General features: G+C 35.7%; 1 long non-coding RNA gene across 9 annotated transcripts; it reads left to right on the top strand.

The window, feature by feature from the left end:
• The first annotated feature begins 1,673 nt into the window (after window positions 1-1,673).
• On the top strand, window positions 1,674-6,672 carry LOC111991704 (uncharacterized). 9 transcript variants are annotated; one of them, XR_010626148.1, is made up of 9 exons: window positions 1,687-1,967; window positions 2,066-2,239; window positions 2,499-2,550; window positions 2,657-2,692; window positions 3,501-3,636; window positions 3,772-3,805; window positions 5,077-5,343; window positions 5,438-5,487; window positions 6,335-6,672. It is a non-coding gene; the product is annotated as an uncharacterized LOC111991704 (long non-coding RNA). The 9 variants fall into 9 exon arrangements; XR_010626152.1 differs by having other exon boundaries at window positions 1,674-1,967; window positions 3,583-3,636; window positions 3,772-5,343; XR_010626144.1 differs by having other exon boundaries at window positions 1,675-1,967; window positions 3,772-5,343.
• Window positions 6,673-22,556: the final 15,884 nt, after the last annotated feature.

Consider the following 22,556-nt stretch of genomic DNA (forward strand, 5'->3'; position numbering starts at 1 on the left):
CTCCAGGCGTTGGGGGACACCTGGCTGACGGATATGCCTAGGTAGCTTAAGAGTTCGCGGTGTAGTGAACTCAATGGGAACCTCAACCCAGCCTTTAGCACCTGCTCGTACACGCCCACTCCGTCCACTCCTTCGTAATAACATTTTTCTGACATGTAAGGTAGACGGAGTGGGATATGGTCAGGAATTTGGTAGCGGTCCCTTATTGTATTGAAGTGACCCTCCTTGATGGTCGACGTAAAAGCGTGGACCGTCCACTCTGGGGGCAAGATGAACTCCCTAAGTCCATCAACCTCCACGACGGACCTCACTATTTGTTCTTCGTCCTCTGAAACCTCCTGGACTTCAATCATCTCCAGGCCCTCATATGTTGAGGACGAGGAAGATGACGACGGACTACTCTCGCTCGAGACGTCGTGGTCTTTGGGACCTGACGGGTATATCCCCTCGTAGTCCGCCCCGTCGGGAACGACCGACTGGTTACTTGACGCACTAGACATTTCCTACATATAATTACAAAACCTAAGACTCTGACGGGTTAGAGATAACGACGGACGCATTAAGTACAAATAAAAGAAAAAAGAAAGGACGGATAACTCACCAGAAGCTTGTAGTAGGATGCGACGGGCGACGGATGCTTGAGTGAACGGGTTGTGCTCTGACAGACGTGACGGACTCGCTCTGACAAAACTCTTCCAGCAGCAAGTGGAGAAATGAGAGGCGGAGAACTAATATTTATACTGGGAGTGCACGGAAGACGAAGCGACGCCTCGTTCCAAAACAACAGCCACTGACAGATTGACATTTGGCACAACGCATTAATGCGTCAGCCCCTGACTCAGCAATGTACGGATGAAAATTTAGAGACAGGCGTACCAAGTTTTAGATCCGTCACCCCATGGGTCCGTTCATAAGTACTGACGGACCCATCGGGTGAGGGGGCAACTGAAAGGGGAAAAGTATCTCTCAAAGCCCGAATAAACGGATCCATCATTTGCACGGGCCCTCTGTGGACGGACCTGATGTGAACGGGCCGAATATGGGCGGGGTGAAGAATGGTGGGTTAGTTATTCATGGGCCTGCTGAGCCCCTCATGAGGGATATTTTGACCCATTCTCATAAGAGCCCAAATAGAGTCCTTGCGCTAGTAGGGCTCTGGAAATCTTGTATACTTGGTAAAAATCTTCCGCATAAGGAGGAGACTTATTCATCACGTTTAGGATTCTACAAGAAGAGTCCTATAAGGAAAAGACTTCCGCGCCAAGGAAGGGATGCCAACCTCAAGCCACTATAAAAGCCCCAATACCCTCACAAGCCAAGGTACGCATAATTAACCCTCTCTAGCACTCTAGAGTTGTGAGCATACTTTCTGACTTAACCTTCGGAGGGTGTTTGGCCGGCACCACACCGGTGTACTCCGCTAGGTTTTCTCTTTTGTTCCGTGCAGGTTAGTATACGAACCGAGAGGAGCATCGTGTGATTCATTGGTGAATTTTCTTAATTCATCAATATATAATAGTAAAAGCTGAGAGGAAGTGAATTTCTACAATTAAGGAGGTGTTGACAAATAGGATAACTGCCTACCTAAAATTCAGACAAGTTTCACTTTAAAAAGCGATGCATTACGTTGTTTACTAATGTTTAGTAACGCTACAACACCGTTTAAAAGCGATAAATTATAATGTTCCACTATGTTAAAATACCGTTTGGAGCCCTCTTGGTATAAAAGGAAACTAACCGCTTAAAACCAAAAAAAGAAAGATTGCTACACAGAGAAAGGAGAAAGAGAGACCAAGAGAAAAGAGAGATAGAGAAATAGAGAGGCAGAGAACGGAGAAGGAGAGAGATCGAGAGATCAAAAATTGCAGTTTGCAATTAAGAATGAAAAGATGTCTCTCACTTCTTGTCAGATTTTTTGCCATCACCGTAAACCTCCACTCACTACCTGACCATTGGAATCGCTACTGGTAAGTTCTGTTTTAAATTTAAAAATTTAGGGTTTTGGGTTTTTATTTGGAGAATCAATTGGGTGTTAATTATGATTTTGATTGGTATTTTGGGTTAGATTTGGTTTTGATTAAGGGATACGAAGATTGAGGAACCAAGCAGAGTTCATAGCGATACAGGGAAAGGGAAGGAGAAAAAAAAAAAAAAGGTTTGCGGCATAGTAGAGATTCGACTGAAACTGAAAGGTCAAGAAGGATTGCCCAAATTTTCTTTTGTTGGATTTATATTTTGGGTGAGAATTTGTCAATTAATGTATTTGGGTAAAGGTATTGCTGAGAAACAAGGAATTTTCTTTTGCTAAAACATTGTTTGGTTGTCATCCTATGTGAAGTTGTTCTTTTCTTCTTCTTATTTCAATTTCATTCTCTGAATTGTATTTGGTTTTTTTTTTTTTTTGGTCATTTGTTTATTAATTGCTTTTGATTTTGGTATCTATTTTTTTCTTCAACTTTTTGTATCTACTGACTTGGGTGTCAATGTTAACTTTCTAGGTTGACGAATATTCCAAATTGGGTTGAGTGTTGCACGCCAACTATTTGATTTGTAATGACTTTTCTATTCTAATTGTTGTTTTTTTTTTTTTGAAACTTATTCTAATTGTTGTTTGGGATGTACAATTGTATTCTTTTGTTTTTCCATTTGTCTCCAGGGGACAAGAACGGGGCACCCTAGAACTCTATCAAAGGTCTATTTCTACCTTCCTTTAAATTTGTCTTTCTACATACAAAAATCGTGACATTTGTTCGTGGTTATTATTTAAATATCGGAAATCTATGTCCCATTCAATGTTCATATAAACGAAAATGAAAGCATGAATGCCCAATGGGTATTATCTCCCCTTTCCATTTCCTTTAGTTTAGCCTTTTCATCACCCGTGTCAACTGCTGTTGCCGTTCTAGCACTCCTTCAAATTCCGTTGCAACCCTTCGGTTCAACTCATTCAATTATGGGTTCTTTATATATATATATATATATATGTTTTTCATATTATTTTCTATATCTATATTTTATATTGTTATTTAAGGGTCTTCCTCTGTTTGGATTCCTCATTTTTTTGTTCAAAAATGCCCCCACAACTCTATGTTTAAGTAGAGACAAAACTGAAGGACAATCCGATAAAATTGCAACTTTAACTCCTACTAAAACATTGCTTGAAAAATAGGGCCACTCTCCTATTAATTTTCAAAATTGCAACTCTAACTCTTACTAAAACATTGTCTGAAAAATAGGATCACTCTTCTATTAATTTTCAAATTAATTTATTCACTTATAAATTAGATTTTCAAAATAAAAATTATATATATATATATATATATATAAAATAAAAAAACACAGTTTCAAAATAGGACCACTAACAAAAAAAAAAGACTCATCTCACGCGCAAAGTGCATGTGATGAGTCTAATTGGTACTTTATTATGTTTGTAATTTGCCTGACTCATTCTCTATAAGGCCACCATATTTCTAAAGCATTGAAACTAATATTAATGGCAGCTTGAGGCAAAGAGCGTTTGGGATTAGAGGATGACTTCATCAGTTTGAGATACTAAAACTTATGTTTGATGACCCACTTCAGGTGTTGGATGGCAGTGTGTTATGCACACAAGGGAGAAAAAAACTTGGATCTTGGGTACAATCACTTTCTCTTTGCATCTACTTAACTAATTAGATAGAGCAGTTATGAAAATCACCATTTCTCTTATTCCATTGTCTAATTTTTGTTGTGCATTTAATTCTTGGTATTTTTTTGAATAATCCTTAATAGGTTGCTGCTGTGTCACTCTAAAGTGTGAAACAATGTAAGCACAATTTGATGACATGGCCACCAAGTGATGCCTTGGGCCATGCAATATCTAATATTATCCTTTTTGTCATTTGCTCTTTCCTCTATAATGGTGAATTGAAAAATTACATGAGTTCTGCCTTTGTCTTCTTTGGCTCCCCCATCTTCTCAGTTGGCAAAGGATAATGGTTCTGCTGCTACTGCATTTATTAGAATATCACATCTACACTTTTAAATTTAGCTTTCTTTTAAACATTGTTCACCTAGCATTTGGATGTCATACGTATTTCTTAATTTCCTTAATGTCCTTGCAGTGAAGTAATTATTGCTCCTCTTTTCTCCTCTAATATAGGTGCTTCTATAACTCTTTTTGGTCTAAATTTCTACACAAATTTGCCAATTACGTATGTCTCAACTTCATTTGCATGTTCTTCACTTTTGGTCTAAATTTTTATAACTATTACTTGAACCATGTATGAGATAGAAAATGTTTTGCTCAATTGTGGAGCTTGGGTGATTTAGATATTGTCAAAAAGGAAATTGAAAGGCTTGAGTTGTTTGTTATGAATCTAACAAACAATCCAAATACCATCTAGAGTCACAAAACTAACAAACCAGATAACACTGACCCTCAAACATCTTTATGTTCTTTTAGTATCAACTTAAGAATAAAAAAAATCTGATGACAAGCCTAGGAAATTAAATTATGAGAATAAGAAAAAAAAAAAAAAAAAAAAAAAAAAAAAAAAAAAAAAACCACAATAGGTTGTTTAGGCAGCACCCTTCCCTACACCAGAAGGTGCTCAATAATAAACTTTTCAATTGTACTCCACCTTCATTTTGACAATTTAACCTTCCATTATTGTATTGATAATTGCAATTGGGCTAGCCAATTTTTGATCAGTAATATAATTTACGTGAATTGCTGCATTGTAGATCTAGAAGGTATTCCAAATGCCTAAAAGTCGCTTGGTATGGGATAAAGGGAAAGCTCATGGTGTTCAGTAAAAAAGGAAACATTATTAGGAATCTTTTGTTTAACTTATTTGGTTTATGACATTTTCTATTACTATTTTATGTGGTTTATTACATTGTCAAGAACTATTTTATGTGTTTTATGATATTTGAATATTGAAAAGGTAATTTGTATAATTAGTATATTCAGACCAGTTTATTATAATTTATGACTTCTGTTAATGGATTTTTCACATGACCTATGAGCAAGGTTTCAGTAAGTTCACTAATGAGTTTGTGTAGTATTTGATAGTGTGCATCCTCTATTACTAGGTTTGGTGTACTAAACTTTGGTTGAAACAAAAAGACTAAGGCTATGCAACACAACAGATGTTCACTATTATATGCTTGAAAAGAATTGATGATTTTTGAATTTGTTTCCCATAAAAAAAACCTTGGAAAGGCTTTTCTGTTTGGTATGAGCATTATTTGGGGATCGCCAGATTTGTTGGATATCGGTAATGATTGAATGGAAGTGCTAACTGTGGGGATGTGTAAAGCCTTGGAATTTGTCAAGCATTTGTCAATATGAGACCTAAGGTAGTATGAAGATAACTCCATCATTCAAGAACTCAATATGCTTTAAGATTGAAAACCTTTTGCACGACCTGCTAACTCTTCGTCATGCTTTCAGGTGCATTGAATTCTTTTGAGGGGACACATCATACTCAACTCATGTACTTGGTAAGATATTCTGGAATGTATTTCAAATTCAATAGTTAATGATGTACAAGTTTTATAAGTTCTCAATAAATACCACTATTGTTTTGTTAAAAAAAAAAAAAAGAGTTTTGTGAGGGCCTTTTAATTTTTTTTTAATAAATTATCAACTATCAAAATATATTTAGGGGAGAAGGTGGAAGCAAATGGGACTGGGAAGAAGGAGGCTAAGGTGAACTGAGGTGAAAAGTATTGAATTTTTGGGAAGTTTGGGAAATTGGTATTGCTATTGGGTTTTTTTTTTGGGGGGTTTGTTTATGTGAGGAATAATGATTAATGGATATTTGTTTAATTATACATTGAACTAAATTTACAATGATGGGCATGGATATCTAATGTGATTTGCACTTTTTTTGTGTCAATTGTATTGGATTTGGTTGCCAAGGTTAGATCTTTTTGGGTCCTGTTTATTATGGTTGTTTTAGTGAGGAATAATGGTTAATTATGCATTGAATTTACTTCACAATGATCTATACTACTAGACATTGAGTACATTTTTGTTGTGAATTGATGTGGACTTGCCGACCGGTTATGTATGGCATCATAATTCAGCTTCCAAATCGGGTTGTAACAAAATTGCCATAGAACTAATAATACCTAGAGAAATTTTCATGTGAATTGGAATTATAGAAGAGGACACATTATATGAGTTTGTAGTGATACCATTAATATTGAATAAAGATGTGTCCAAAGGGACTATTCTTTATAAAGGTTGCCTTTTAATATAGTTTCTTGATGGTCTATATATTATCTAAATTATAGACCTATTATCTTGCCATTATGTAATTATTGTGTTCATTTTTTGTGTTAGGTTTCATCAAACTCCTGACAAATTCGGTGTTATATCTGTTTCTTACAGTGATATTTTGAATTCGCTTAATTTTCAGGTGGCTTATTAGAAATAGGCCCCTAGAGATTAAGAACAAATGTCCCATCAAATTATCATTTACAACAAACCCTTGATGAATATCCTCCTCAATGTACTGACTTGACTTTGAAGATTAGTCCCAAATGTTTAGACAGCAATGTTATACCAATTCATTGAATATATTTGCACTATTTTCTAAATGACTTCCACTGTAATAAATTGTTATTATTTGTTTCCCTTTATTTCTAAGTAAGTTATGATGTTTGATAGTTGATGACAAGCATACCAGGTTTACGACAAGTACACCAAGTTTAGATTTTATGTCAATCTTCTTGCTCAAAGTAAGTCAAGTTTTAATTGCTGTGAAGATATTGGATGGTTTTGAAGATATTGCATTTTTGCATGCAAAATAGAGAAGCATTCTAGAGAATTCCTTTCATTCAAACTCATTTGAATGTAATGAAAGTAATACAAGTGGTGGTTGCTCATTTCATATGTTTAAAATTTTTAGCGGATATTGGATACTAAATGCTTAAATATACTAAATTATGAGAACTAAGTTTATGTTGGATGCAAAGATCATTAATATGTAAAATGATCCTGTGCATTGCGGGCTAAACACTAGTATTACTAAAAGCTGAAGCGTAGCATTTATTGTTGCTACGCTCTAGTTAAGCCACATCAGTACCATATCATCATTTTTTTTTCATATTATATTTTTTATTTTTAGATTTACCAGCTGACATTTATTGAGCATTTCCTTAAATTCAAGTGTTACTCTATCTTCAACTCTATCATGTGTCTCTCCATTCACCTAGACTCTTCAAATGCTGCTATTATTTGAAATTCTGACAGTTACCAATAGATTACAACCTCCTCACATCATTTATCTGTTGTAACTTCTTCCATTTATTAGGTATGATACGACAAATAACACCATGTGGCAAACAATTATTGATACATGTCAATTTTTTAGCATGTGTCAACAAAATACACTATAAGTTCCACTATTATAATTAATATCCAGTATAAACTTAAATAGTCCATCAATTTTTTTTTTTCCCTTTTCTTTTTTCGCTTAGATCTTTTTTAAGTAACCCAAAAGTCATGTTTTACTATAACTAAATCACCCCTAACAAAATCTATCGTTTCCTAAGAAGAAGAAAAAAACACTTTCATTTTTCTTTTTTTCTTTTTTCCCCCTCCATCACTCCTAAAACACATATCTAATTATATATTATGAAATTGGATTTAAAACAATTTATATTTTTTTTTCCCTTTCCATAAACCTAAAGATCTATGCTCTCTTTCCTCTTTTTCCATTTTCCTATTACCATAATATCTATACTCTCTTTCCTCTTCTTTCATTTCCCTATTACCATAATGGCCCTGAACGTTCCAATTAAGCATATCTCTACACCTCTCTCTCTCTCTCTCCTTCTTTATTAGCATATGAACCGATATTACCTTTTTTTTTTTTTTTTTTTTTTCATTTGAATGTTAAGCTGCCAATATTTTTCTTTGCCATTTTCATTCAGCATTTATTCATACTTCCTATTGCGTTGCCATGATAGACTCCATTTTCCTTTTTAAGTTTAAGCTTTTTTAACCGTTACATTTTATGGGTTTATCCAACCTTTCATATGTTGATATATGATTGTTACAAAAAAATAAAAAATAAATCTTCTACATCCTTTCCTCTTCTTTCAATAAAACAGTCAAAAACTTCAACTCTATATATTTCTTATATTTGGATTGTCTCTTTCAATTTCTCTAATACATTTTTCTCCCAAAAAAAAAAAAAAAAACTCTTTAATTCATGAAGTTTAGGGTGCAGTAGGGAAATTAACTTCACCACAGCAACAGTACATCTATCTCTCCTCTCTCTCTCTCTTCTCTCTCTCTCTCTCTCTCTCTCTCTCTAACTTTATTCTTCATGTCACATATTTCCTTCTTTGTTATTTAGAACTTGTGATTGAACAGTTATTTTGTGACCAAAGATTTATTTTTCCTAAAAGCTTGAAATGATTGATTTTATTTTAAGGATAGTGTTAAAGTTTTGAATCTCGGTGCTTGGATGAGTTTTCTTTAGATTAATGTTTTTATAGCTTTGAGCATAAAATAGTTTTATAGAATCAATTTGTTTGTAAAATTTTACTAGTATCTTTAGTACAAAACTTATATTTGGTTGGTATTCTTCTTTGTATGACATGTAGTACTATTTCAGGTCTTTGTTCCTATGATACTGCATTGATCAAAACATGTGAAATTTGGATGAGAAGCAACGTCCTATAAATACCTCTACTTCTGATGCACATAAAACACATGCAAACATACTTTCATTTTGAGTTATATATTAATTTGACTGTGCATTAATCTATATCTATATATTACTAAAATTTGAAGCGTAGCGTTTAATGCTGCTGCTCTCACGTTATGCCACATCAACTGTCACATCATTTTTTTAATATAATTTTTCCTACAATTTTAAGATGGTTTTTACAATTTTCAGCCCTATAAATGCAGCCCACTATTTATTTATTTACTTCTACTATCACCCTATAATAAATTCAGCCCACTACTTATTTATTTACTTCCAATATCACCCTATATAATTAATCCAGCCCACCTCTTATTTATTTAGTTCCACTATCAAGCCCAACCTAAAGCATTTTCAGTTCAGTTTTAGGTTTGTATGAGCCTTTTTAGCTTAAAAAAAAAAAAAACCGTTGAAGCTTGAAGTTTTCTTTCCAATTTTCCTATAATTGTTTTTAACATTTATTTTTTAATATTTACAATTCTCGAACCTTTCTCTCTCCCTTACCATTTTATCTCCCCACTACTTCTTCAATCTTTCTCCTTCCTTACCTTTTCATCTCCTCACTACCCTCTACATTAATATCATTCTTCCTCTTTGCCTTCATCTTCCTTTATTTTTGTCTTTTCTTATTCACACACTCTTACTATAAATTTGTCACTATCTCTTCTATTCTATGCATAATTTTCCCTCACTAAAAAAAAAAAAAAAAAGGGTTCTCTCTCTCTAAATTTTTTGGTGAATTTTTTATTTTTCTTGCATTTCTACTTTAGGTTGATAATTTTTTATATTCTTTAAAACACTATTGTGGGTTAATGCGATTTAGTTTTGTTTTTTAAATTGTTTTTGTTGTTTTTTATTTTTTATTCTCTTTAAGTGTTAAATGTTATCCTATTGCATTGTAAAGAATTAAATATAGCATATAAAAATATAAAATTATTATATTACATAGCATGATTTATATAATTTGGTATTTATTATGTTACATATCATGATTTTTTATAGTGCTCAATTTAGATGTTAAACTATGAGACTTTACTAATTTTTGTTTATTTTCTAATCCTTTGTGATGGACAAAGTACGATAGTTGTATTAGAAGTACTCTATAATGTCATTCATTTAAAGAAAAGCAAAGGTTAGTCAAACGAAAATAATTAGATAGGTGACAAATTTTAACTTTTGCAATTTTATTTTAATTATTATTATTTTATAACAATGCATGTATAGAAATTTAATTTTTAGATTTTGCTAATAATTTTTTATTTGATAATATGTTTTGGGTGGCCAAAATTATAATTTCTACAAAAAAAATAACCTTAATAGATTATCAAAAACAAAATTTTATCCTAATATTGGTTCAATTGATCATTGTTAAGTTTTTTTTTTTTTTTTTTTTTTTTAGTTTATGTTTTTTTGGTGTTTTGGATTGTTCCTATATTATAATTATGATTGTTCCTATAATAAATAAAAATATAATTACGAAATACAATACTCATTATTAGATTAGTTTAAATTGTAAAAAAAAAAAAATTAATAAAACCACCATAAAAATAATTATCATGCGCAATGTGCAGGTTCGCGACTAGTTATATATAAAAAAAGGAAGGAAGAGAAGACATACATAATCAATCAATAAATCATTGGTGTCTTACACATCTTTCATGTATTTCAAGAGGGTTATATGGTTGAGTAAAGGTTGTTTTGACTCGGGTTGGTTGTTAGTGCTCTAAGTTGGGTTTGGCTTGAATTTTTTGCATTTTAGTTGATAAGGGGGTAAGGGTAATTTCTACTTCACATACCAGATAAACAATACACTTTCAAGTAGTAGTGCATTGAAAAAAATATGTTTTGCAAGCAGTGTTAAAAACTCATACTCATAGACCTTCTAATAGCAAAAACTGATTGACCAACAAATTGCTTATAGGCTTCACTTTACCTTCAAGTTCTTCCGTATGCAACTCAACAACATCCTTATTTTTGCAAAACCCAATGACTTTTGCATCATAAGCTGTGCTGTCAAAAGTAGTGACACCCTCCATAGCTTTGGTGATCATGCAAAAAAGAATCCCATTTTTACAACAATAACACAATGAACAAAAGACCAAAAAAAAAGAGAGAATTGATAAACAAGGAAATGAAAAGAAAAAAATGAACGAACCTAAAATCAGAAGCATTCTGAATGACTGCCAATTGGTAACAATGTGACCCATATTGTCCCAGATGAATCTAGATCCCTTAAGCTCCAAAGGGTTCTCGCTAAAAACCACAATGACATCAAATAGGGCCAAAATTGGGAATTGAGCCCATTTTTCAAACAATATAATTAGTAGGCACGGTTTCAAAACTATATTTTTTACTAACATATCAAGTCTAAAAGACTCGATTATGGGCTATAAATCGAGTCTTTGAGGGTCGGTTTTCATGTTCTGATCAAGTCTGAGGTGACACTTTGTCCACCTAGAAATCGAGTCTTAAAAACTCGATTTATATATCAATGCTCAAACACTCGATTTGTTCTTTAAAACATTCATATTGAAAAGATGAAATTTCAGCAAGTGTTGGAGTACAAAACACAAACACAGATCGGCCAGTACAAAACATCCAACCAAATCCACCCCTAACAACCCCCTAAAATACAAATTAAAAAAAAAAAAAAAAAACCCAAAAACCCATTAGATCAGAGAGAGAAAGAATCCAAGGAGAGAGAGCTCACCTTACCTCTCTGGGTTGATGCTTGGGTCTCGTGGCTTAGATTGCGCTGCCAAAAAAAAAAAAATCCAAAAACCCATCAGATCAGAGAGAGAAAGAATCCGAGGAAAGAAAGCTCACCTCGCCTCGCCGGGTTGATGCCTGGGTCTCACGGCTTGGGTTGCCCTGCCAAAAAAAAACCCAAAAGCCCATCAGATTAGAGAGAGAAAGAACCCATCAAATCAGAGAGAGAAAGAATCCGAGGAGAGAGAGCTCACCTTACCTCGGCGAGTTGATGCCTGGGTTGTGCGGCCTGGGTCACACTGCCTAGGTCGCGCGGCCTGGGTCTGGCGCAGTGGTGCGGTGGTGGCATGGTTGGCAGGATCGAGTGGTTGTGGGTTCTTTGGTTTCTAGTTTGATAAGAAGGTGGGGTGAATGGTTTGTAGTGTAAGGAGGCTGAGTATGTAGGTTGAATATGTATATAAATCGAGTCTTAGAAACTCGATTTCCAGGTGGTCGCCACATGAAAAAAATGCCATATCAGACGTGATCAGACCATGAAAATCGAGTCTTTGAGACTCGATTTATAACGCAAAATCGAGTCTTTTAGACTCGAGATGTTAGTAAAAAATATAGTTTTGAAACCATGCCTACTAATTATATTGTTTGAAAAATGGGCTCAATTCCCAATTTTGGAATAGCAAACACACAATTTAAAAACAAAAATTGAACATAATAAGCAGAATGCGATAAAAGAGAAGAGAATAGAGTAGTGGACCTGGAGATTCCAACAACAGAGACATAGTTCACACCATAAACCCGAACAACAGGCTGATACTCATCTGGATGCATGCGACGCTTGTGATCCTCCATTACAAAAAGAAGATTTAAAAAAACAGGATCGGAAGGTAAGAAAGTAAGAAGATCTAAAAAATAGGAGCGGTAGGCAAGAAAGATGATCAAAGATGTGATGAAATGGGAATCATAAGAGATGAGTGAAGATTTGCAATTTGCATGGAGGTTGAAAGCAGTAGATTGAAAGGTTTTGTATTTGATTGGGAAATTGATGAAGAACTAATGATTTCTACCAATCGAAGAGAGTTGAACTGTAGCTAGAAATTAGGAATTGATAGAGAAAAATATTAGGGACAAAGGTCAAGGAGAATATATAAAAGAGATCCTTGTGGTCCCTACAGCCAACTACAATGGTCATTGCTCGTACTTAAGAAACTCTACAAACTCGTCGTATATACTGGGTGTAAATTTTGTAAATCTAACCGTTAGATTATATGTTTTTATTGTATTTTTCATGCATGTAAAATTTTAAGATTATCAAAAATCAATTGCTATCTCATCAAATAAATATTAAAATTTCAAATTTTTATAATCTAAAATTATGTATAAAAAATAAGTTTATTGATCGAATAGTAAATAATATTCAATTTGAACAAAATTTGATATGCATGTTAAGAACATAAAAAACATGAAATTCAATGGTTAGAATTTCAAAATTCACACCATAAAAAGGATATATGAGAAGTTTGAAAATTTTCTCACCAAACTAGTATACTATAAAACTGAAGCCTCTGACTTATTTTGGAGCTCTCACATTTTTCCACATCAGCCCTATTAAAAAAAAAAATTTCTATTTATTCATTATTGGATTTTTTTTTCATAGTCAATAACCCGTGCATCGCACGGGCTAGCGACTAATATTATTAATAACAGTGCAAATAGACCAATCAGGCAAGAGGTCAGCAAAACCTAGGGTATCAAAGTAATCCTTCGCATTTCCTTCGAAAATAACAAGCCTCCATTGTTCCTGGATGGCTAACTCATCTGCCCATAGGAGAGCAGGAGATTCTGCTTGGATAGGGGAGCAATGATAATGATTGGAGCCCCATACTTTGATCACATGACCTCAATGATCCTGAGCTATCGTAGCTAAAGCAAATTTGGAACTTGATAGAGCGGCATCCACGTTGACCTTGATCCAGCCCAAAGGTGTAGGAGACCACACAGGTAAGCTTGGTTCAGGGGTAAGAGCATTATCCATAGACAGAAGATTGGAATATTCAGCAAATCTGATTTCACATTTTCAATGGACTTTAGGATATCAATATTACCCTCTTGGAAGATGATATGGTTCCTCAATCTCCAAATCTCACCATTGGTCATAAGAAGGTAGAGGGGGGGTGGGGGGTGGCGCCACAATGAACCTTATGATATCCTCATTAGATGCTATGTAGTCCAAATTTACTCTAAAACCCCAGCAGCCAGCCAGCCAGATAGCTCTGGTTATGGGGCATTCGCAAAAGAGGTGGACCCAAGACTCACTTTCAGATTTACATAGCACACAAGTTGAATCTATGTGCTCTAATCTTTGCTTTAGATTTTCTTTATTGGGTAGAGCATTGGATCCAATCTGCCAAAGAAGCATTTTAACCCATTCTGGAAGCTTAGCTTTCCATAATTTAGACCTGAGGGATCCTGACTGATTGAAGTTGCTGTTCTGCTGAAGAGAGACTCGGTAAGCTGACTTGATTGAGAATACTGCCTTGGAAATAGGAGTCCACATAATCTTGTCCTGCCTGAGACTATAAGGTATAGGGATCGACATAATGGCCTGGCCAGAGGCAGCATCAAACAATTCATTAACAAGGCTAGGAATCCAGAATGAGTAGTGTGGTCAATGAGTTGAGATACCATGATTGGACATTGAGTAAGATTTTCATTCCTAGACAGGGGTTTAAACCCTTGAATCCATGGAACCCATGGATCTTCCCATACATTGATTGTAGCTCCATCACCAACGAGATGGCATGCACCTTTCACAATAAGCTTTTTTGCATTCTCTATAGCTCTCCAAGTAGACGAAGCAACCTTTGCGGTTCCTTCCGAAGCCAATCATGCTTGACTTTGTACTTAGCTCTCAGGATATCCATACATAAGCTTTCTCTGCTAGACGCCACCAGCCAAGCTAATTTCACTAGCAAAACATTGTTTACATCTTTTCTTTGCTTGAAACCAAGATCTCCTTCATATTTGGGAAAACATAGCTTGTCTCAGGCTTTCCAGGCAATGAACCTACCTTCCTTTTCCTTAGGTGTCCACCAAAATTTTCTCATTAAAGAATCTATCTTGTCACAATTCTTTGCTGGAATATTGACAATGGACATAGTATAATTCGGTATTGCTTGAGCAACTGAGTAATCAATGTGCTTCTTCCAGTCCATGATAGACACCTGCTTCTCCATCCTATAAGCTTTGTCTCTGGCTTTTCCTCTAGGAATTTAAGTCTTTAGAAGGGGTTTTAGAGAGGAACAGGGGGGCGCCTAAATAAATGGCATTTTTCTTAGGGCTTTTCATTTGGAGAAGATGCTTAATGGCTCTCCTAATGTTAGCTTGAGTGTGATTGGAGAAAAAGACACCAGACTTTGATTTGTTTATGCTTTGTCCAGACCAACTGCAATACTTATCTAAGCATTTGATGAGATTGGTTGCATCATTCCTGGTAGCTTTTGAAAACAACACTATATCATCTACGTACATGACCTGGGTTAAAGCAGGCCCACTGATGCTTGCTTTGGCACCTTTGATGTTGCTGGTAAAGAGTTCTTGGTCAAGCATCCTGGATAGAAAGTTTAAGCATAGCATTTTATATAATTCTCTTGAGCTTCATAAAAATACATAACTGTGATAGCTATGATCAAGTGAAGTATATGGTTCAATAAGAAAACACTCTTTGCATGCTGTTTTTAAAAGAAAAGCAATTTAAAAATTCAAAAAAAAAAGTAGCAATTATACACCTGAGTCCTTCTATAGTGATCTCCAAGGAGCAACGAAATTCATGGGATGTTCAAGTCAGCCATACTTTTAATTATCACAGAGGACAAACAAAATAACATCTTTAGCTGGTCATATTTTTAATGATACATTATGGATTGAAAATTACAGTCAGAGTAAACTTGCAATAGATGTAATTGAACAGGTGCTGTAACTTGTAAGGCCAAGCTCACCATTGGTACTACTATTCTGTCATAGCCCATTTGTGTAAAAAATGTATAAGAAAGGAGTCCAGCACTTTGATTCGGTAACCTGAACACAGTCATACCACCAATGTGAGGCACAACCAAGAAACAGTCAATTGTGCGTATGTCAAATATCCAAATATGAAAATGAGTGTAATCTTTATTTAATATGAAAGATGTTGGACCTCACTATCAAAATGCTAATATCTCCAATTTTCAGGATTTGGAATAGAAATAACTCGATAAAGAGAATTGAAAATGAAAAAATGAATATAAGAACACAGAAGAATATAAAGTTACCATGGAACCTGTTGATGGCCTAGTGGAAAAAATCTTTAGGGGATTGCACCAGAGACAAGAAATTATAATCCCACCTTTATCAGAGTTTGGGGACTCTATTAAATAAGGGAGGAATACCCATCCCAGTCTATAGCTCATTGTTACCTTTGTACTAATGAAAATATGATGGATTGAATAACTTCAGAGATGCCTGAATCATTCTTAGGGTTGTGTTTGAGTGAACATAGTACTTAACCAACTGGAAAAGTGAATTATATTGGTAATGTACTTAGAGGATCATAACCCATTTTTAATTGTCAACTGAAGATAATAACATCAGCTCCAAGTCTCATAGAACCTGTCTTGAAGTCATTTCCATCTGAAAGGATACACGTAAACCAATAAATAAAGAAATAAGGGAAAACATGTGAAAGTTAGAATGGAGTAATCCAACGCATACACTATCCAATGGTGGATTTCGATTTCTTATCTGAAAATCCAAAGCTCATGCAATGACTCATAGCTTCTGGGTCTATTCCACCACCGTCATCTTTTCATTGTTAATAATCAAGTTTGAGAAGCAAAAAATTCAAAAGATGACGTTGTTAGTGTATGCCAAGAAAATAACTAATATATTCAAATTTCATTTCAACAATCAAATGAGATGAGTTTGTACATGTACCTTGGATTAGAAAGGCCGGACTGGAATCTCGTGGATTTGAGATTTTGTTTATAACGACAAAAGTAGCATCATTTGGTATCAAGTTCATACAACCAAAAGCAATGCGTGTAAGTGTGTGAAACCCTTAATCAGAACCTAACTTTGACTAGAAACCATCATAAAAACACGTGCGAGAGAGACGGAGAGGGAGGAGAGAAGGAAACAGGTCATCTGCGGTATTTTTATTCTGAATTTTCCTTTTCTTTCTTCTCTTCCTTTAACTGGAATCTGGATAAGGTAACCTCACTGATAACGTATGAATATTTCAAGATAAACTACAGTCATTCAAATGATAACAGAAAGGAACCTACCTCATCAAATGCATTGTCAATTAGCTCTGCAATGGCTGCACCAAAAAAAAAAAAGATCACAGTAGCAGATTAAACAGATTTAAAAGATTGAGGAAAAATAATGTGGTTGTTATATTTGTAGATATGAACATAGTGTATGTAGCGCATCAAAGGAAACTTATAAAGCAAACATACCGCCAAATAGCCAATTATGTGAGGTTGCATTGGAGTGGAGAAGAACAGGGTGTACACACAAATGATTTTTCAAGTCTGCAATCGCAGCATAAAATAAAGTGCTCTCAATAAACAATCAAAACGATAATAATGGTGCAAACACACATGTGAACGATTATATTTCTTAAACGAAGGAAACCCAAGGACCCTGAAACGAGAAGGCCCAACACCATTAGAAGAGCTTGATCCGAATCTCCCAAGCCAGAAACGAAGTAAGGGAAAAGGGAAAGCTAATGAAAACCGGATTCGGGTGAAAGGGATATTTCATGGAAGCTATTAGATGCCCTCCGAGCTCAATGTGACATGCCGTGGGTTGTCTTCGGAGATTTCAACAAAACAATACACTCTGATGAAAAGCTTGGGAGAGTGGATAGAGATGCAAGACAAATGGAAGCCTTCAGGGAATGCCTAAGCAGATGCGGATTGATTGATCTCTGGTTTATCGGGCAAAAGTTCACATGGTGTAATGGTCGCTTCGGGGAACAACGAACATTGCTCAGATTGGACCGAATGGTAGCCAATGAAGGCTGGACAGAGAGGTTCTCTGAGGCAAGGGTCTTACATTCTTCCATGCCGATATCACACCACTGTCTGATGATCCTGAATCTCAGCAATAGGCCATATCGAAAACCAGGCAAGAGGAGATTCCTATTTGAGGCAATGTGGACAAGGGATGAAAGGTGTAGAGAGGTGGTGGAATTGGCGTGGAATTGGCGTGGAACCCACTTGGAGGAGACCCGAGTAGTCCGATTATGGATAGAGTAAAGAGATGCCAGGAGCAGCTTCAAAGCTGGAATTGGAATAAGTTACTTGCTGAAACAGAAGAAGGATCGGCTACAACAAAGGCAGAGAAAGAATTGCATGACGGGACTGATGGACTCAGGGGAGGTGGCAAGAAGATCAAGAGGGAATTGAAAGTACCATTTTAGAGTATTTTTCCACCATGTTCAAAACAGGCCAACCTGCAAGTTTTGATGCCGGTCTCAATGCCATCCGAACCACAGTATCCCCAGAGATGAATGATATGCTGACAGCAGAATTCAAGGCAGAGGAGGTTCAGAGTGCACTTAACCAAATGCACCCCGCTAAAGCACCGGACCGACGGTATATCCCTATTTTTTTATCAAAAATATTGGGATATAGTTGGTAATTCTGTTATAGATTGTGTGCTAAATACTCTTAAGTCGGGTGTGATGCCGAGTGGCCTAAATGACATTTACATATGCCTCATCCCAAAAGTCAAATCCCCTCAAAAATCATTGATTTTAGACCAATTAGTTTGTGCAACGTTATTTACAAGATTATTTCTTAAGTACTTACTAACCGGCTGAAAAGAATCCTTGCAGAAGTGATAAGTGAATCTTAGAGTGGTTTAGCAAAAAAAGAAGTGAATCTCAGAGTGCCTTTGTTTTAGGGAGGCTTATAACAAACAGTGTCCTCATGGCATTTGAACACAGTTGCTGAAGGACAAAGGGTATTGAAGATTCTTGAAGATTATGAGATGGAGTCGGGGTAGAAACTAAATAAGGATAAAACTTCCTTATTCTTCAGCGAGAACACTAGTAAGGAAGTCCAGGATCGAGTTAAATAGATGTTTGGAGCCCAAATCATTCAGCATTATGAAAAGTATCTTAGGCTGTCTTCGTTAGTAGGAAGATGCAAAAAGAAAGCCTTTAATCGCATCAAAGATCAAGTGGGTAGGAAAATTGCGGGGTGGAAAGGTAAGTTGTTGTCAAGTGCGGGTAGAGAAATTCTCATTAAAGCGGTTGCTTAAGCTACCCCCACATACACAATGAGTTGCTTTAAACTACTGGAAGCTTTGTGCATGGATTTGAATGCTATAATGAGCAATTTCTAGTGGGGGCAAAAAGAAAAAAGAGAGAAAAATGGCATGGGTTGCTTGGGAAAAGCTTTGTACTCTGAAAGATGAAGGAGGTATGGGCTTTAGAGACCTTAGGGTGTTCAACCTTGCTCTTCTTGCAAAGCAAGGATGGAGAATTCAACAAAACCCACAATCTTTGGTCCATAGAGTGTTCAAAGCGATATACTTCGCAAGGTGCTCTTTGAGGGAGGCCCAAGTGGGGAGAAACCCATCCTACGCATGGAGAAGTATTATGGCAGCAAAGGAAGTCGTTACAAAAGGCTCTAGATGGATTATAGGTAATGGGAGAAAGTATATGTTGTTTCTGGAATACCAAGTCAACATCTAGTTGGTGTTTCATGGTCCAATTAAAACTTGACACCTGTATAAAAATTGACAAGTCAGGATACTAGCTCACTTAAATTAAAATTACAGAAATGCCCTTGAAAATTTTCAAACTCCTGCCCCTTTAACACGCTTTCACTTGTAAAATCAAAAGATTATCTTCTATTTCTTTCTCTGTTTCTCTCTTGCACAACTGCACACACCAGTCCCTTGCACCTCCATGTACTCTGTCTCTCTCTTTCAACTCCAAAGCTTGACAACCACTATTTAGCATAGCCGCCGGATATAGAGATGCACAGCTAAACATTACCAGTTCCTACGAGACTGGCCTTTGTCTCGTTGGAAAATGCCCAAAACTGCCTCTTCTTCTCATTGTTTCCAAATTCCAACCTCCGACGACGGAAGTTTTCTCGCGCTTCCAACAACTAACATTGCAAGAAGGTCTTCTCTCCCTCTATTTTTTTTTTTATTTATAAATTTTTCTGTTTATAGAGATGTGTTTTGTTTTAAAAAAAATTGAATTATACATGTTTGATAAAATGCTTCAGTGAAGATTGCTGCACTAATAATACAGTAAAAGGTTTATTTTATTTTATTTCATTGTTCTTTGGATTAGATTAAAAGTGGTTAGTATGTTGCAGTTTCATCGGTAGAGAAATAAAGCTTTTTCTTTGTTTATTAGTTGAGTTGTTACACGATCTGAACTACAAATTTGTTTTTATGGTGAATAGCCAAATGGCAGAATACAAAAATACCTATTTGGTATCTCTTATGGCCTTTTAAATTTGTCTAATGAGATGGTAAACAATTTGAACTACACATCTATCTTATGGTGAATAGCTAGATGCAACCTTCAAGCATCAATATCTTTGGGTCCACCATTTGTAATTCTTTTGTCATTGCCTTATGTGATTTATTGAGCATTGCCTCAATAGTCTTTTTTCCTCTTTTAATTCTTGTTGGCATTTTCTCCTCGCTTGAATGTTATGGTGGTTTAAACTCATTTTTTGTTTTTCAAGTTAAATACCAATTAACTGAAGACAACGTGCTTAAGGAATTTATTCAAATGTGGTGTAACTAAGAGTTTATGTTGTTTCACATGGAATTTTTTTTTTTAGATCTATATATATATATATATATATATTAGTTAGGAGAATAATAAATCTCACAGCAGTCCAGTTCAATATGTCTTAACTCTTAAAACATATTAACACATCATTTAGAAGTCTCCACTTCCATGATCAAGACAAATCATCTTAGTTGATATGTTATAGTCTTTGCAGATGAAATGCCCAATTTCATCACCGACTATGAACTAAAATTCTGAGTTTACAAAGAACTTGTGACTTATATCTTCTGTGACTAAATCACATAAATCACATACAATGCATCTTATGGACTAAATGATAATGTCCGAATATTCATGTTACTATTATTTTAGGTAATAATAAAACAACTTTATTAATTACAATATCAAGTCATACATCATGTCATACATAATGTCATACATAATATCATACATAGCCTCATACAATAGGATTTAAGGGCACTAATCCCAACAGCCTGGACAGAGAGGTTCTCTGAGGCAAGTGTCTTACATTCTTCCATGCCGATATCACACCACTGTCTGATGATCCTGAATCTCAGCAATAGGCCATATCGAAAACCAGGCAAAAGGAGATTCCTATTTGAGGCAATGTGGACAAGGGATGAAAGGTGTAGAGAGGTGGTGGAATTGGCGTGGAACCCACTTGGAGGAGACCCAAGTAGTCCGATTATGGATAGAGTAAAGAGATGCCAGGTGCAGCTTCAAAGCTGGAATTGGAATAAGTTACTTGTTGAAACAGAAGAAGGATCGGCTACAACAAAGGCAGAGAAAGAATTGCATCACGGGACTGATGGACTCAGAGGGGAGGTGGCAAGAAGATCAAGAGGGAATTGAAAGTACCATTTTAGAGTATTTTTCCACCATGTTCAAAACAGGCCAACCTGCAAGTTTTGATGCCAGTCTCAATGCCATCTGAACCACAGTATCCCCAGAGATGAATGATATGCTGACAGCAAAATTCAAGGCAGAGGAGGTTCAGAGTGCACTTAACCAAATGCACCCCGCTAAAGCACCGGACCGACGGTATATCCCTATTTTTTTTATCAAAAATATTGGGATATAGTTGGGAATTCTGTTATAGATTGTGTGCTAAATACTCTTAAGTCGGGTGTGATGCCGAGTGGCCTAAATGACATTTACATATGCCTCATCCCAAAAGTCAAATCCCCTCAAAAATCATTGATTTTAGACCAATTAGTTTGTGCAACGTTATTTACAAGATTATTTCTTAAGTACTTACTAACTGGCTGAAAAGAATCCTTGCAGAAGTGATAAGTGAATCTTAGAGTGGTTTAGCAAAAAAAGAAGTGAATCTCAGAGTGCCTTTGTTTTAGGGAGGCTTATAACAAATAGTGTCCTCATGGCATTTGAACACAGTTGCTGAAGGACAAAGGGTATTGAAGATTCTTGAAGATTATGAGATGGAGTCGGGGTAGAAACTAAATAAGGATAAAACTTCCTTATTCTTCAGCGAGAACACTAGTAAGGAAGTCCAAGATCGAGTTAAACAGATGTTTGGAGCCCAAATCATTCAGCATCATGAAAAGTACCTTAGGCTATCTTCGTTAGTAGGAAGATGCAAAAAGAAAGCCTTTAATCGCATCAAAGATCAAGTGGGTAGGAAAATTGCGGGGTGGAAAGGTGAGTTGTTGTCAAGTGCGGGTAGAGAAATTCTCATTAAAGCGGTTGCTTAAGCTACCCCCACATACACAATGAGTTGCTTTAAACTACCGGAAGCTTTGTGCAAGGATTTGAATGCTATAATGAGCAATTTCTAGTGGGGGCAAAAAGAAAAAAGAGAGAAAAATGGCATGGGTTGCTTGGGAAAAGCTTTGTACTCTGAAAGATGAAGGAGGTATGGGCTTTAGAGACCTTAGGGTGTTCAACCTTGCTCTTCTTGCAAAGCAAGGATGGAGAATTCAACAAAACCCACAATCTTTGGTCCATAGAGTGTTCAAAGCGATATACTTTGTAGGGTGCTCTTTTAGGGAGGCCCAAGTGGGGAGAAACCCATCCTACGCATGGAGAAGTATTATGGCAGCAAAGGAACTCGTTACAAAAGGCTCTAGATGGATTATAGGTAATGGGAGAAAGTATATGTTGTTTCTGGAATACCAAGTCAACATCTAGTTGGTGTTTCATGGTCCAATTAAAACTTGACACCTATATAAAAATTGACAAGTCAGGACACTAGCTCACTTAAATTAAAATTACAGAAATGCCCTTGAAAATTTTCAAACTCCTACCCCTTTAACACGCTTTCACTTGTAAAATCAAAAGATTATCTTCTC

Source organism: Quercus suber, unplaced genomic scaffold, assembly GCF_002906115.3.
Source record: "Quercus suber isolate HL8 unplaced genomic scaffold, Cork oak 2.0 scaffold_701, whole genome shotgun sequence".
In the NCBI taxonomy this organism is placed as follows: Eukaryota; Viridiplantae; Streptophyta; class Magnoliopsida; order Fagales; family Fagaceae; genus Quercus; species Quercus suber.